The sequence below is a fragment of the Peromyscus eremicus genome, chromosome 1 (genome assembly GCF_949786415.1).
Source record: "Peromyscus eremicus chromosome 1, PerEre_H2_v1, whole genome shotgun sequence".
Lineage (NCBI taxonomy): Eukaryota > Metazoa > Chordata > Mammalia > Rodentia > Cricetidae > Peromyscus > Peromyscus eremicus.
The window spans coordinates 8207134-8222169 of record NC_081416.1 but is presented as its reverse complement, the minus strand read 5'-3'; the positions used below and the strand labels follow the sequence as shown (position 1 = coordinate 8222169).

The window sequence follows — 15036 nt, the reverse complement described above, 5'->3', positions numbered from 1 at the left end:
TCAAACTCCTAATCCTGTCATGAGAGCTTGTGAGAAAACTCCAAGTAAACAAGACCAGAGTCTTGTGACCTCTGTTCCTCCAGAATATGGATTTGTTTCTAGAATGTGCTTCCCCGCCCCGCCCAGGTAGATTAGTATGTAGAAGTGGGTTTGCTTCAGATTAGCTGTTGTCTTACTTTTGTTCAAAAACGTCTCTAAGCACAGGTTGCTGTGTGACTGTATACAGCCTAAACTCAGGTGACCTTTGCTCATGACCTTGATTAACCCTCAGAGTATAAACTGTCTTGATGCTCTGAATCAAGTTGGCTATTGCATGAGACTGTAGTCCGACTCATGTTTAGGCTCTGCTCTCCCTGGTTCATGCTGCCAACTGGATGGTAGCACTAATTCTCCTAACTCAGTCTCCTAGATGCTGGGGTTACAGGCATGTGGCACACAACCAGCTTGTAGCCTGTTTTGTTGTTATTGTTCTTTTTTTTTTTTTATAAAGTTATATTGGTTATTTTCAATGTTAAAAATATTTTTTTAAAAAGTTTATTTTATGTGTATGGGAGTTTTGTCTGTCTGTATGTCTGTGCACAGCCTGTGGAAGCCAGAACATGGCATCAGAACCCCTGGAACTAGAGTTACAGATGATTGTGAGCCACCCTGTGAGTGTTGGGAATCAAACCCTGGTCCTCTGGAAGAGCAACCAGTTCTCTGAAAATTTGTGCCGCTGCCTCTTCAGCCCTGTTTTTGTTTTTTGAGATGGGGGTCTTGGCTTGCTAGTGTTTTGTCAGCTTGATACAAACTAGAGATATTACGGAGGACTGAGAGAATACGCCCCTCAGGTTGGCCCGAAGGCAAGTCTGTTGTGCATTTTCTTGTTAGTGATTGACGTGGGCGGGCCCAGCCCACTGTGGCTGGTGCCACACCTGGGTATACAAGAGCAGGCTGAGCAAGCCACGGAGAGCAAGCCAGTAAGCAGCACCCCTCATGGCCTCTTGACAGTTCCTGCCTCCAGGTGCCCTGCTTGAGCTTCTGTCCTGGCTTCCCTTCAGGCTGGACCGGAAGCTCTAAGAGGAAACAATCCTTCTTCCCTCTCGGAGCTGCTTTTGGTGTTTATCACAGTAACAGAAAGCAGGCTAGGGTCGGGTCTCATGTAACCCAGGCTGCCCTTAAATTTTCTATGCAGCTGGAGATAGCTCTGAACGTCTGATCCTCCACTTCCTAAGTAACTTGCAGGCATGCATTACAAGGCCCAACTTCAAAATAAAGTTGTGTGTGTGCATCCATGTGTGTATGCATTTGTATGCAGGCACTTGTGAGTGTGTGTTTATGTGTATACATGTGGAGGCTGGAGCAACACCATTGGGTGTCTTCTTCAATTAGTTTCCACATTATTATTTTTTTTAAAGATTTATTTATTTATTTACTATGCATATTGTGTTCTTTCTGCATGTACTCCTGCATGCCGGAAGAGGGCACCAAATCTCATTACAGATGGTTGTGTGGGTGCTGGGATTGAACTCAGGACCTCTGGAAGAGCAGCCAGTGCTCTTAACCTCTGAGCCATCTCTTCAAACACCTCCACATTATTTTTTGAGACAGAGTCTCTTACTGTACTTGGAACTCACTGATTCTGCTGGACTGGCTGGCCAGGAAGCCCCCAAGGGTTCTCCCTTCCCCAACTTCTCCAGCACTGAGATGACAGGTGCCAGGGATGGAACACAGATCCTCACGCCTGTGTCCAAGCACTGTATCAACCGAGCCATCTCGCTAGCTCACTAAATAGAATTTAATTAAGACTAAACCATGGGAGGGCTCAGGAGACGGCTCAGCAGTTAAGAGCACTGGTTTCTCTTCCAGAGGACCAGGATTCAATTCCTGGCACTCATAGGGTGGTTCACAATCATCTATAACTTCAGTTCCAGGGGATCTGACACCCTGCATCTCTAGGGACTGCATGTATGTGCTGCACAAATACATGTAGGCAAGGTACTTATACACATAAACAAAAATTTAAGTTAAAAAAAAAAACTAAATCCTGAGAGGTGACTCATCAGTTAAGAGCACTTGCTGCTCTTGCAGAGAACCCCAATTTGGTTCCTAGTACCCACATGGTTACAAGCACTTGTCTGTAACTCCAGTTCCAAGGGATCCAATGTCCTCTTCGGGCCTCTGTGGCACTGGGCACACATGTATCACACACATATGCAAGCAAAACAGTCACACACATCAAAATAAACAAATCTTGGAACAAAAGGTGGTTAAATTCCAGACTGGGTTTGGTGCCACAGGCCTGTAGTCCCAGATGCCTAAGAGCTGAAGTTCAAAGACTGAAAGTTCAGGGCTGAGAGTTAGTTCAAGGTCACCCCGGGCAACTTAAGGAGACCTTGTCTCAAACGGAAAGTAAAAAAGAGGGCTAGAAGCCCCATGTGGTGATGCACAGCTTAAATCCCAGCACCGGGGAGGCAGAGGCAGGTAGATCTGTCTGAATTTGAGGACAGCCTGGTCTACATAGCAAGTTCAAGGACAGCCAGGGCTACACAGTGAGAACCTGTCTCAAGACAGCAAAAGCTGGCTGGAGAACAGCATAGTGGGAAAGTGCTTGCGTAGATCCAGCAAGGCCCTGGCTCCAATCCACATTACCATTCTCTGCTGTAAGAGCTTGAATCTGGGGAGCCAGCGCTGCAGGGGGATAGAAGAGAGCTGTTCAGAAGCCCAGTCATGTGACACACCAGTTCACCGGGCAGGGGCAGCCATCCGGAGGCTGCTGATGTTGGAGTCAGGAGCCGAGAGAGGAGGTGGTGAGTGTTGATGACAGAGGCCACAGGGCATGGAGGATCAAGAACAGCCTCTAAGGGTTTAGACTGTCAGGGTGATGTAGCTAACTCCTAGCAGGCTGACCCTGAAACTGAGGGAACCAGATCCTAACCAGGTGGCAGATCCCTCTTTAAAAATATGCTTACAGGTATAACGACTGTGTTTGAGAAGTCCAGACCTTTAACCTGTGCCTGGGATCCTGTCCCAAGCCACAAATACCATGGCTGAGCTGAGCTGCTTGAAGTCAGGGGAAATCCAGGGGGAATGGTAGCTGAGGAGGTATTCTCCTTGCTTCCCGAGAAAAAGATAAAGATGTTTCACAGACAGCACTTAGAAGGGGGCCTGATGTAAAACAAAGAGGAAAGGATGGCTGCTTAGAATTAAATTCCTTTTTATAATTTTTGAGAGGGCCATGATATGAAGGATCCTCCTACAAGCTAGGACTGTAGCATGAATCTTAAAAAGTTCTTATTAATAAAATCAAACCTGGAGCCAGTTATTGGGGTGAACACTGGAAGATCAGAGAGACAGAACAAGCCACAGCTAACCTCACCCGGCCAACTTCTCAGCTGATCTTGTTTCCTCAGACTGGAAGCTTCTGTGTCCTCATCCCAATGGCTCTCAGCTGAACTGCTGCTTGAAAGCGTGAAGCTTAACCAGCTAAAAGCTTCTTTCTACTTTCTGGTCCTCATGCCTTATATACCTTTCTGCTTTCTTCCACCGCTCCCTGGGATTAAAGGCTCGCTTTCTGGGATTAAAGGCGTGAGTCACCATGCTTGGCTGTATCCTTGAACAGATGGATTTCTGCCTCTGGAATGCTAGGATTAAAGGCGTGTGCTACCACTGCCTATCCTAAGTATCTAGTGGCTTTTCTGTTCTCTGACCCCAGGTAAGTTTATTAGGGTATACAATATTTTGGGGAACATAATACCACCACACTAGGACACTGTCCTCTTCCGCAAGTGTGTATTGGCTGTTGATTGTTGAACTTCCTAGAGAAGGCTCTGTGCAATGTGTTGAGCCGGCATGGTGTTTGGGTGGTAGATCAGTGTCCTGGGAGGAGACAGCATCTCAGAGGACTGCCCCAGAGGTAGGCTGGAAGCAAGGGGTTGGGAGGGTCTTGCTGTCTTGGAGATGAGGTCTTTCCATGTTGTCCAGGCTGACCTCCTACCTCAGCCTCCTGAGCAGCTGGGACCACAGGCGTGAGCTGCCATGCCCAACTGGAGACAGCACTCAGCAGGATTGCTGAGAGGAGCAAAGGAAGCATTTTGAATGGCATGGAAGCCTAGAGATGGAGCCACTCTGCAAACCTTGTGTGGGAATTAGCTGATAGCACATACGTAGGTGATGATGATCTACGGTAAAGAGGAGGGCGGGGGCAGGAAAGAAAGACAGAAAGGGCCAGAGTTGCCCTTGGGTACAGCTGTGCCTCTGTTTCACTACCTGGAGACATCATAAGCCTTTTATTTTCCATATTGTTTTTCACCTGATGATTTAGACTAAGGCTTCCACTTCCAGGAGTCTCTGACTATAATAACACAGTAACTGCCATTGTGTACAACTTCCACCTACCTTAAATCTTTATCTCGGGGTGTGCGTGTGAGTGCGCATGTGTCTATGAGTGTTACTTAATTTTCACAACAACTCTACTAGTAGCTAGAGATTTGGTATCCCTTTAAAAAATAAAACAAACAAAAAATAGAAGCCTAGAGAAGTAAAGTGGCCTGTGCAAACCGTAACTCTGTCAAAAAGGTCTGTAATTCAGGAAAGCAGTGAGAACCTGACTTTTAGAGAAGGATTTTCTCCGTGACTGAGGCTGAGGCTGGCCCCAAGGTCCCGGAAGATGCCCACCCACATAGCAGGCGGCTGTACTCCTTCCTGGTTTCACTGCCAAGTTTCCCTCATCCACCCACTCTCCGGTTTCTGCACAGTGACTTTCTCCAAAGCCTGTGTCACTCTTGACAGTGACATTGCAAGAGAAGCTTGTGGTTGAATCACAGTGACCACTTCCTGTCCCACTCAGGGTCCCCTGTTCTCCAACACTCTCACTTTGTCACTTAGGAGTAAGTACCACAATGATCGTGGCCTCTGGCTGGCTCTGGAGAACTGGACAGCCCTTCTGTAATGTCCTGCGTATTCTGAGAAACGTACTTTCAGCTCAGTGCTATTCCACAACCATGTCTACAGGGGGCCTGGTGGGACAGCCTTAGCCGTGAAGTAAAGGAGGTCGTCACTGGCTGTGGGTTCCCCATGGGATGCCTACTCACCCACTTCCCTTGTCTCTAACACATGTGTCAGGACACAGTGGGAAGACAGATGCCAAAGGAGTGTGTGTATTTTGGGGAAACCCCAGTTCTCTCCCATTTGCTCAGAAAGGGCTTCCCAGAGGCTGAGAACCACCCCGACAGTGGTGCCTGAGAGGGAAGGGAGCCATGAGCTCCTTGAGGATCAGATGGGAAGGAGGCTTCCCCCGGGTAGTCCCCCGGGTAGATAGACCCAGAGAGAACCCAAGACCATCAGGCTGCACTAAAGCCTCTACAAGTCTTTTGTTGTTTCAAAACAGGGTCTTCTGTAGCCCAGGCCAACCTTAAACTCACTCTGAAAGTGTAGAGGACGTTAAACTCCTCCTGATTCTCCTGCCTGCACCTCCTAAGTGCTGGGGTTACAGGTCTGCAGCACCACATCCAGGTTAGAACTCTTAAAATTCTAAAGGTTAAGGTATTTCTTGCCTCAGGACCACCCTCACAGATAAAGTGAAACTATCTAAATCCTAAAAAATGGCTGGAAATGGTCACACACATGCACCCCCCACCACATACATGCATGGACCACACACACAAACATGCACCATACACACACATACATGCACTCCCTACTACACATGTACCCACACACACTACACATGCACCACACACACACACACACACACACAACATACACACACACACTACACATGCACCACACACACACACTACACATGCATCACATACACACATACACACACAACATACACACACACACACTACACATGCACCACACACACACACTACACATGCACCACATACACACATACACACACACTATACATGCACACTCCACCACACATATGTACCATACGCACATACATACTACACAAGCACCCACACACACCACATACACACACATGCATTACACAGACATGCACCCCCACAATGCACACACACTCACAGACACAATCTCTCTCTCTTACACATATACTCACATACTCTGACAGACACACACATACAAATTCATGCACACACACACACACACACATGCACGAACAATTTTCTCAAGAAGAATCAGAAGAAAGATGATTTTGTTTTGGGGGCATCAGTTGACAGTCTCAAAAATGACCCTGAGTTATTAGGGAAGGACACTGCCTTATCCTCCGTGGTCCAGGCTGCTCTGGAGCTCTCTCTGCAGCCGAGGTCCAGGGATTGCGGGCTTGAGCCACTGCTCCTTGCTCCCGGCCTTCCCAGCATCTCCAGAGTGGTCAGCACTGGCGCTGACAGCCTTAGCATCCATGATGAAAAGGAGTGCTCCATTTCAAGGCCTGGTGCTGGGAGTCAGGAGACGGCTCAGCGGTTAAAAGTGATTGCCACACTGGCCCAGCGGCTTGAGTCCCATCCCTGGAGCTCCAGTTCTGTTCTCCATACATCTGCTGCATCATGTGTGCACCCTCACACACACACACACACACACACACACACACACACACACACACATACACACATACACACACACACACACACACACTCACACACACACACACACACACACACACACACACACACACACACACTCACAGTCCCTCTGTCATCTGGGTCAACATGAACCTGCTGACCCTGGATCATTACTCAAACGCTCTCCTCCTTAATTTCCTTAGTATCTGTCTTAGTTAGGGTTTCTCTTTGTAGCTTTGTGCCTTTCCTGGAACTCACTCTGTAGACCAGGCTGGCCTCGAACTCACAGAGATCCGCCTGCCTCTGCCTCCCGAGTGCTGGGATTAAAGGTGTGCACCACCACTACCCGGCTTTAGTTAGGGTTTCTATTGCTGTGAAGAGACACCATGACCACAGCAACTCTTATAAAGAAAACATTTAATAGGGGCGGCTTACAGTTCAGAGGTTCAGTCCATTATCATCATGTCTGGGAGCATGGAAGTGTGCAGGCAGACATGGCACTAGCTACATCTTGATCAGAAGGCAACCGAAAGTGGTCTCAGTCTCACTGGGCGTGGCTTGAGCATATACAAACCCTCAAAGCCCACCTCCACAGTGACACACTTCCTTCAACAAGACCACACCTCCTAATACTGCCACTCCTATTAGCTTATGGGGGCTGATTACATTCAAACTACCACAGTATCCAAGTAGAAATTAGAAGTCCAATGGTGAGGTGGAGAGATAGCTCAGAGGTTAAGAGCACTAGCTGTTCTTCCAGAGGTCCTAAGTTAAATTCCCAGCACCCACATTGTGGCTCACAACCATCTATAATGAGATCAGGTTCCCTCTTCTGGCATACAGAAACACATGCAGACAGAGCACTGTATACATAACAAATAAATAAATCTTAAAAGTCTGATGGCTGTTCTATATCCTGGTTGGAATTTATCTGTGTGTGTGTCTAAGTGCATAGAATTGTATACAAGAAGGAAAAAAGCCCATTTTACTGTATGATAAGTTTTCTTTAAAGATTCTTTTTTAAGCTGGGGAGGTAGTGACGTATGCCTTTAATCCCAGCTCTTGGAAGACAGATGCAGTAGATCTCTATGAGTTTGAAGCCAACCTGATTTCAAAAAAGATTCTTCTTTAAGCTGGGTATGATGGTATACACCTATAACCCCACAGCACTCAGGAGGGAGAAAACCAACCTGGTCTGTATATGGGTTCCAAGTCAGACAGGGTTACACTGGGAGACCCTGTCTCAAAAACACATACATACATGCACATAAACATACACACACACACACACACACACACACACACACACACACACACACACACACACTGAAAAATTGTCTTCTGTTTATGTGGCATCAAAGATGTGGCCTGAATCACAGTAGACATTCAACAAGATGAATATCCCACTGAATGGATGTTGGAAGGCGAGAGTTGGACTCATGTAGGCAGCCCACAGCCATTCCTTTCTGCCACCTTTCCTTCAGTTATTCCAGATAGGAGAACATAGTTTGGGGCTTCAGGAAACACTGATAGTTTGTCCAATTCTCTGACCACTCGGGCGACTTCTGACCTAAAGAAAGCCTACTCTTTCTTTTGTTTTCTTTCTTTCCTTTTTGTTTTGTTTTGTTTTGTTTTTTGTTTTTTTCTGAGACAGGATCTCACTATGTGGCCCTGGCTGTCTTAGAACTCACTTTGTAGACCAAGCTCAAGCTCAGACTCACAGACATCCACCTGCCTCTGCTTCCTGGTGTACTGGAATTAAAGGTGCGCATCACCACTTCAGACTAGTACTTTAATCTGATCCTTGCAGCAACGTGACAAGCTAGGCATTGTACCTCTTTCTGCTTTATGAATTAGGAAAGTGAGTCCTGGGGGTGGGGTAGGGGCAGGGCTTAAGCCCCTTTCTTTTCATTTTTTTCAGTGATTAATAGAAGATTTATTTATGCAAGAAATAAATAAGAGTCTTTGTAGTAGGACAGGCCCATAGGGTCAAGGAAATTGGCTCAGAGCACTTGCCAAGGCATGTACATAACGTACTTCCTTATGAGCCAACCTGGAGTCTGCCTGAGGAACTAGCTACAGTCAATGTTGGAGCTCCTGATCATGCCCAGCCAATGAGGGATGACCACACAGACTGGATGCTGGGAGGAGGGTATATAAGGCCTTCCTTGTTGTGGAATAAATGAGTTCGTTATTTGCCTTCAACAGACTCCCAGTGTCTGTGTCGTTGACGTGGTACCTTCTCACCCCCTCCCCCGAGGGAGCCAATCAACAATACTTCCTTGCTGAACTTAATAGGAGAGGTTAAATGTTCAGTCTATTTTCCTTCCTGGGTAAGTCTTCCCTTTCTGTCCCTGTCTGTTTTGAAAACATAATATCAGAAGATGAGGGGCACAAATGCCAACACAGCTCTTAAAAGTGAGTTCTCAGAAGTGGCTCTGAAATTAGGATAAGTATTTGCTGATCTTGCCTAAGTCCAATGAATCAAGGCAGGATCTTCAAAGTGTGTTTGGCATTTGGGGTTGTTGTACTGAAGCAGATACTCCTGTTTAAGCTGGGCCCTTATGCTCAAGTGCTTGACCTGTGCCTTTCTCGGTCTCCGGAGCTACCACATCATACTCTGCTGGGTCAAAGGTTCTAGAGAGAGTGGCCAGGGGCTCAGGCTTATACTTAGAACCTGACATCTTGGCTCCCGGCACACATTTGTACCTTTAAGCCCCTTCTTAAATCCTTCAGTTACTTGTTGCTAGAGCCAAGAATCCAACTTAAAGTGCAGAAGATACATGTACACCCATGCATGTATATTCATAATGTATATTTATATATTGTGTATTAATATATATTATTCCTGCCGGGCGGTGGTGGCGCATGCCTTTAATCCCAGCACTTGGGAGGCAGAGCCAGGAGGATCTCTGTGAGTTCAAGGCCAGCCTGGGCTACCAAGTGAGTTCTAGGAGAGGCGCAAAGCTACACAGAGAAACCCTGTCTCGAAAAACCAAAAAAAAAAAAAAAAAAAAAATATATATATATATATATATATATATATATATTATTCCTAAGTATCCACATAATAATCCTTGTATATGTGTTGTTTAGGCATGTGTACATATGTAATACATGCATGCCCATGTGTTCTGACAGATTTGCACATGTAGGCAAAGGTGAGTGACAACAGAAGCAGTCTCTCCCAGGTCCCCACAGTTAAGGGACTTACTACCCATGGTTTCTGTGGCCAGGGATGAATCTATTCCACATTGGATGGTTCTATGCCAAACACTGTACAGAGCAGTACGGTGCCAACTCCAGGCTGGCATGTCTCTCTTTTTGGTTACTTTGCAATGGAAACAATGTTTATCCCAGAGTCCTAGGTTAGTATAGGCTGGATAACGGGGGAGGGTCACCTGGGTACTGGTATTCGCAGAAGGCAAAGCTTTGTTTCCAATGACCTGTCTTCTAGGCGTCAGGGTGAAGGAGCTCGTACGAAAGCAGCCATGAAACCAGTCGGAGCCTGTGAGTTTGGCCCCCAGGCCTAGTCCTGGTTGAGAGTACCAGCCCCCCACAGCTCCCCTCTCCCTAATCAAGTTTCAAGAGACCAGTTTGTTCTGATTTATCAACAAGAATGGGAACAAGGAGACAGGAAATAGATGTGCTGATTTCCAAGACCAATCCTCAAGTTCAGGGGCAGCACCACTTCTGTCCTGATAGGAAGGCAAGTCAGGGATACTGAATACACAAGAAGGCTGCCAATTCACACCTGTAATCCTACACTGGGGAGCTGGGGCAGGATTGCTGTGAGTTCTAGGCCAGCCTGGACTACATATTTAGTTCAAAGACATCCAGGGCTACAAAGCAAGACTGCCTCAACCTCTCTCTCCCCTACCCCATAAAAATTTGCGTAGAACAAATCCCAGAGACACTGGGGAATTCTTCAGAAGGAGGCAAGTGGTTGAACACAGCTGGGAATGATGGCCCTTAGGAACTGTGCGATTGTAGGTGAGTTACTTGGTGTCCATTTCCACATTGTAAGGTGAACCTAGTAACACCTCCCTACCTCCTACAGGACTCTTCTGAGAATAAGCAAGATGACAAATAGAAACATCTAGGTATAAAGCGGGTATCACTAGTGTTTGCTTCCTTTTAGTTATTTTTACAGACAATTTGCATGTATCATGTTAGTTATTAAACTAGAAAACATTTGGTAAGCCAAAGGAAAAACACTGGAGCTTCCTCCAACCCCATCAGCTAGAGACAATAATCAGAGGCATTTTATTATATGTCTTTTTGAATTTTTTAAAATATATTGTTTTTCTTAAAAATGGGGTCTCAGGACTGAAGAGATGGCTTAGTGGTTAAGAGTGCATACTGCTCTTGCAGAGGACCTGAGGTAGGCTCCCAGCACTCACATCAAACATCTCACAACCACCTGTAACTCCAGGACCAGGGGATCTGACGCCCTCTTCTGGCTTCTGCAGGCACTGCACGCACATGTACATAGACACATAAAATACATAGTTAAACAATTAAAAATAAACTAAAATCTCTGAAAGTGTGACCTCACTCTCGTGCCGCTTCACACCACCTGCTGTTTTCATTAACATCGGCTCGCTTCTCTCAATCTCCTTCCACAGCATCAGTTTTTAAAACAGTGTGGGGTGTAGTGACCCACACAGTCACACACCATGTATTTAACTCACCTGCGCTGTCGAGCAGTTCCCATTATAAAACAATGCTGCAATGAGTATCTTGGCAGCCACTACACTATGATAAACGTCCGGAAGAATTGGTGCTCCCTACTGACAAACAGCCTTCCAGAAACTTCAGTTAAGTTTATATTTCCATCCATCCCATCATCATCCATCACCCTGACTCCAGGCCGATCCTGGATTTTGTTGTTGTTGTTGATTTTTCCAATAGCAGTACTCTGATTACTTTCTCTTTTCTGCTACACAGATGTTCCTGTCCAAATATAATTGGTCCTCCGTTGCTGAAGTTTCTACATTCCTGGGTTTAACTAACCCCAGGTTTTATGGCAAATGCCTGTTATCCCAGCACACAGGAGGCAGAGGCAGGAGGTCCAGCCTGGTCTACATAGTGAGTTTCTGGTTACCCAGAGCTACATGGTAAGGTCTTGTCTCAAAGAAAGCTAGGCATGTTGGTTAATGCCTGTATTCCTAGAACTTAAGAGAGAGAGGCACGACAATCAGGAGTTCAAGGCCACCATCCTCCGCTTACATAGGGGGTTGGAGGTCAGTATGGGCTATCTGAGACCTTGTCTCAAAAAAAAAAAAAATATATATATATATATATATATATATATATATATATATATATATACATATTTCCAGAATATTTTTTAGAATTTGTGTCTGAAGCAGGGTGTGGTGGCACATACCTTTAAGCCCAGCATTCAGGAGGCAGAGACAGGTGGATCTCTATGAGTTCAAGGCCATCCTGGTCTACAGAGTGAGTTCCAGGACAGCAGGACTACTACATAGAGACCCTGTCTCAAACAACAACTGTTTCTGAGATGGGCATGGTGACATACTCCTGTAAGTCCAGCTCCTAGGAGGTGAGGCAAGAGAACCACCTTTAGTTAGAGGCCAGCCTAGTCTGCATAGCAAGTTCCAGGCCAACAAAAGCTACACGGCAAGACCCTGACTCCACAACCAAAATGTAAACAAACGAAGAGCCACGTGTGTCTGTCCTGAACAGTCCCTAAACAACACAGAAGAACTGTATTGTACCTACATTGTCATAACTATCTAGAGATGATTTAAAGTATGTAAGAGGAGGAGCATAGTTCTAAAGCAAACACTATTCCATTTTATATAAGAGTCTCAAGCTTTCGTAGATTTGGAGTGTTCAAAAGAGAAGACTGGAACCAATCCCTTCAAAATCCAGCCTTAATAGGCCTCTTTATGGGGCTGTAGAGATGGCTCAGTGGTTAATGGTGCTGGCAGCTCTTCCAGAGATCCTGAGTTCAGTTCCCAGCAACCACATGGTGGCTCACAACCATTTGTAATGAAATCTGGTGCCTTCTTCTGGCATGCAGACATACGTGCAGGCAGAACACTGTATACATAATAAATAAATTTTTAAAAAATTAGAAAAAATAGGCCTCTTTGCCCAGGCTAGTTCTGCACACAGCTCTGGAGGAGTGGTATCCTGCCAGTTTCCCAGCTCCCTCACCGGGTCTTATCTCCCAGGAGACCCCCACTGTACTTCTCTACTGTACCAGATCTCATCAGCCTTGTTTCTGAACCTTGCTCAAAGGTGACTTCTTGCGAGAGGTTCCCATTGGCTTTCTGATTACACTTGGCTTCTGCTGCTGAGGCAAGGCCCTCTGACCTGTCACTAAAGGCAGGAGGGGAAGGAGGGCATTTTATCAAAGCTGAAAGTAGCAAACTTGTGCCTGGGACAAAGAGCAGAAAAATAAGGGTTCAGGTCAGAAGGGCGCCGTTGGGGAAGGGGGTGTAGAGAGAGCGGAGGTCCTAGTCACACACACACACGCCTTGGTTCCTAGGTGCACACCACCCCAACATCCAACACTTTGTCTCCTTTTCTCTTATAAAGAACTCGTGATGACCTTGGACCCATCCTGATAAGCCAAGATAGTCTCCCTACTTCAAAATCTTTAACTGTCACACCAGCAAAGTCCCTCTGACATAAAATGTCAGATATTCATAGATTCTAGAGCTTGGGAAATAGGTGTGTTTGGATATTATTTTATTATTATTGTTGTTGTTTTATGTGCATTAGTGTTTTGTCTGTGTGAGGGTGTCAGATCCCCTGGAACTGTAGTTACAGACAGTTGTGAGTTGTCATGTGGGTGCTGGGAATTGAACCCGGGTCCTCTGGAAGAGCAGCCAGTGCTCTTAACCACTGAGCTACCTCTCCAGCCCTGTGTTTGGATATTATTATTCTACCCTCCTAGCTTGGCACACTACTTTTCCCCTCTTGACTTGAGTTTCTTTACCTGCAAACTAAGAGTCATCAACAAAAAGTTCTCCACAGTCCGTCCCAGGTGTGGCTGTTGGGGATATTTTCAGTGAAGTATGGGTGAGCCAAGTACAGGGACCACACTCGATTTCTCATGGTCTCTATTTCCTCTGCTTGAAAGTCACTTTCCCATCTGAATGCTACCATGTTTTTATTAATTAAACAAGCATGCACAGGGAACTTCCCACGTGCCTGGCCCCATTCTGAGTCCTTTACCCAAACAAAATCATTTAGCATTCAGGGTAGCCCAGAGGTGAAGTATTATGGCCACGACTGTGTGGGAACACAGGACGGGTCAGGAATACACGAGGTGACAAACCAGCAGGGCCTACAGCCATTTCAGCTGTCTGGCTCCGCGTCTACACATATGTGTACATGATGCAAGCTCATGCATGCATGTTTTTGTGAGTGGGTGTGCACCTGTTTGGGGGAGTGTGTGTGTGTGTGTGTGTGTGTGTGTGTGTGTGTGTGTGTACCAGAGGTCAGCTCTGGATGTTGTCTGCTATACACCTTGTTTTGTGAGACAGGGTCTCTTATTGGTTTAGAGCTGGCTAGTAGACTGGGCTGGCTGAGCAGTGAACCCAGGGGTCTTCCTTTTTCTCTCTCTCTAACTCTGAGATTATAAATGCACACCACAATGTCCATCTTTGTGCGTGCGTGCGTGTGTGTGTGTGTGTGTGTGTGTGTGTGTGTGTGTATTGTGTTCTGGGGGGCCAAACTCAGGTCTTCATGTTTGCATGGCAAGTACTTTATTGATTCTCTTCCCAGTTCCAGAATCTAGACTTTCAAGAGCTGAGTAGCTAGGTTGTCCTTAAAGCCCACAGTCCTGTGGCCATAGCCTAGCTCTTGTTTTTGTTGAACTGAGGTCTCATGTAGTGCAGGGTGACATCCTATTCAACACACAGCAGAGGATGACCTTGAACTTATGATCCTCCTGCCTCTATCTCCCAAATACTGAGGTTGCAGGCAGGTGCCACCATGGCCCGTCGTTTGGCCATGCTGGGAACAGGACCCAGGTTAAGCTAGCTCTTTAACAAATTGATCCACGGCCTCAGCTACTGTGTCTCTTCCGGACTGTAAGGGATGAGAGAGCAAAAGTCTTGTTGAACCTGTGAACTCCAGCTGTGGTAACAGCCTAGCACACAAGTGAAAACATGAAGCAATTGATAATGAATATCAGCATTGCTGCTTCTCTACTGGAGAGTCTCGTAGATCAAAGCCGTGGTTGCAAGACAAAACAACGAATGTTTAGGCCAGGCACAGTGGTGTGTGCCTATCACCCCAGCATTTCAGAGGATGAGGCCGGAAGGTTCGCTGAGTGCCAGGACAGTCAGAGCTACATCGCAAGACCCTGTCTCAAAAATTCAAGGGTAAGAGACACTTACCAGATATTTCCAAAAAGAGCACAGGTTTCACACTAGCACTTGGAGGTGCTCACTATTATCCCACCTTTTACAGACCAGCAAACTGCAGGAAAGCCTGCCCGTTGGGAGGGACTCCGTGTGAGTTGGGATCTGCCTGGGTCCCT

The 15036-nt window shown here is 46.3% G+C and overlaps 1 pseudogene; it reads right to left on the bottom strand.

The window, feature by feature from the left end:
• Positions 1–8800: 8800 nt before the first annotated feature.
• On the bottom strand, positions 8801–9193 carry LOC131895525 (NADH dehydrogenase [ubiquinone] 1 beta subcomplex subunit 4-like; annotated as a pseudogene).
• Positions 9194–15036: the final 5843 nt, after the last annotated feature.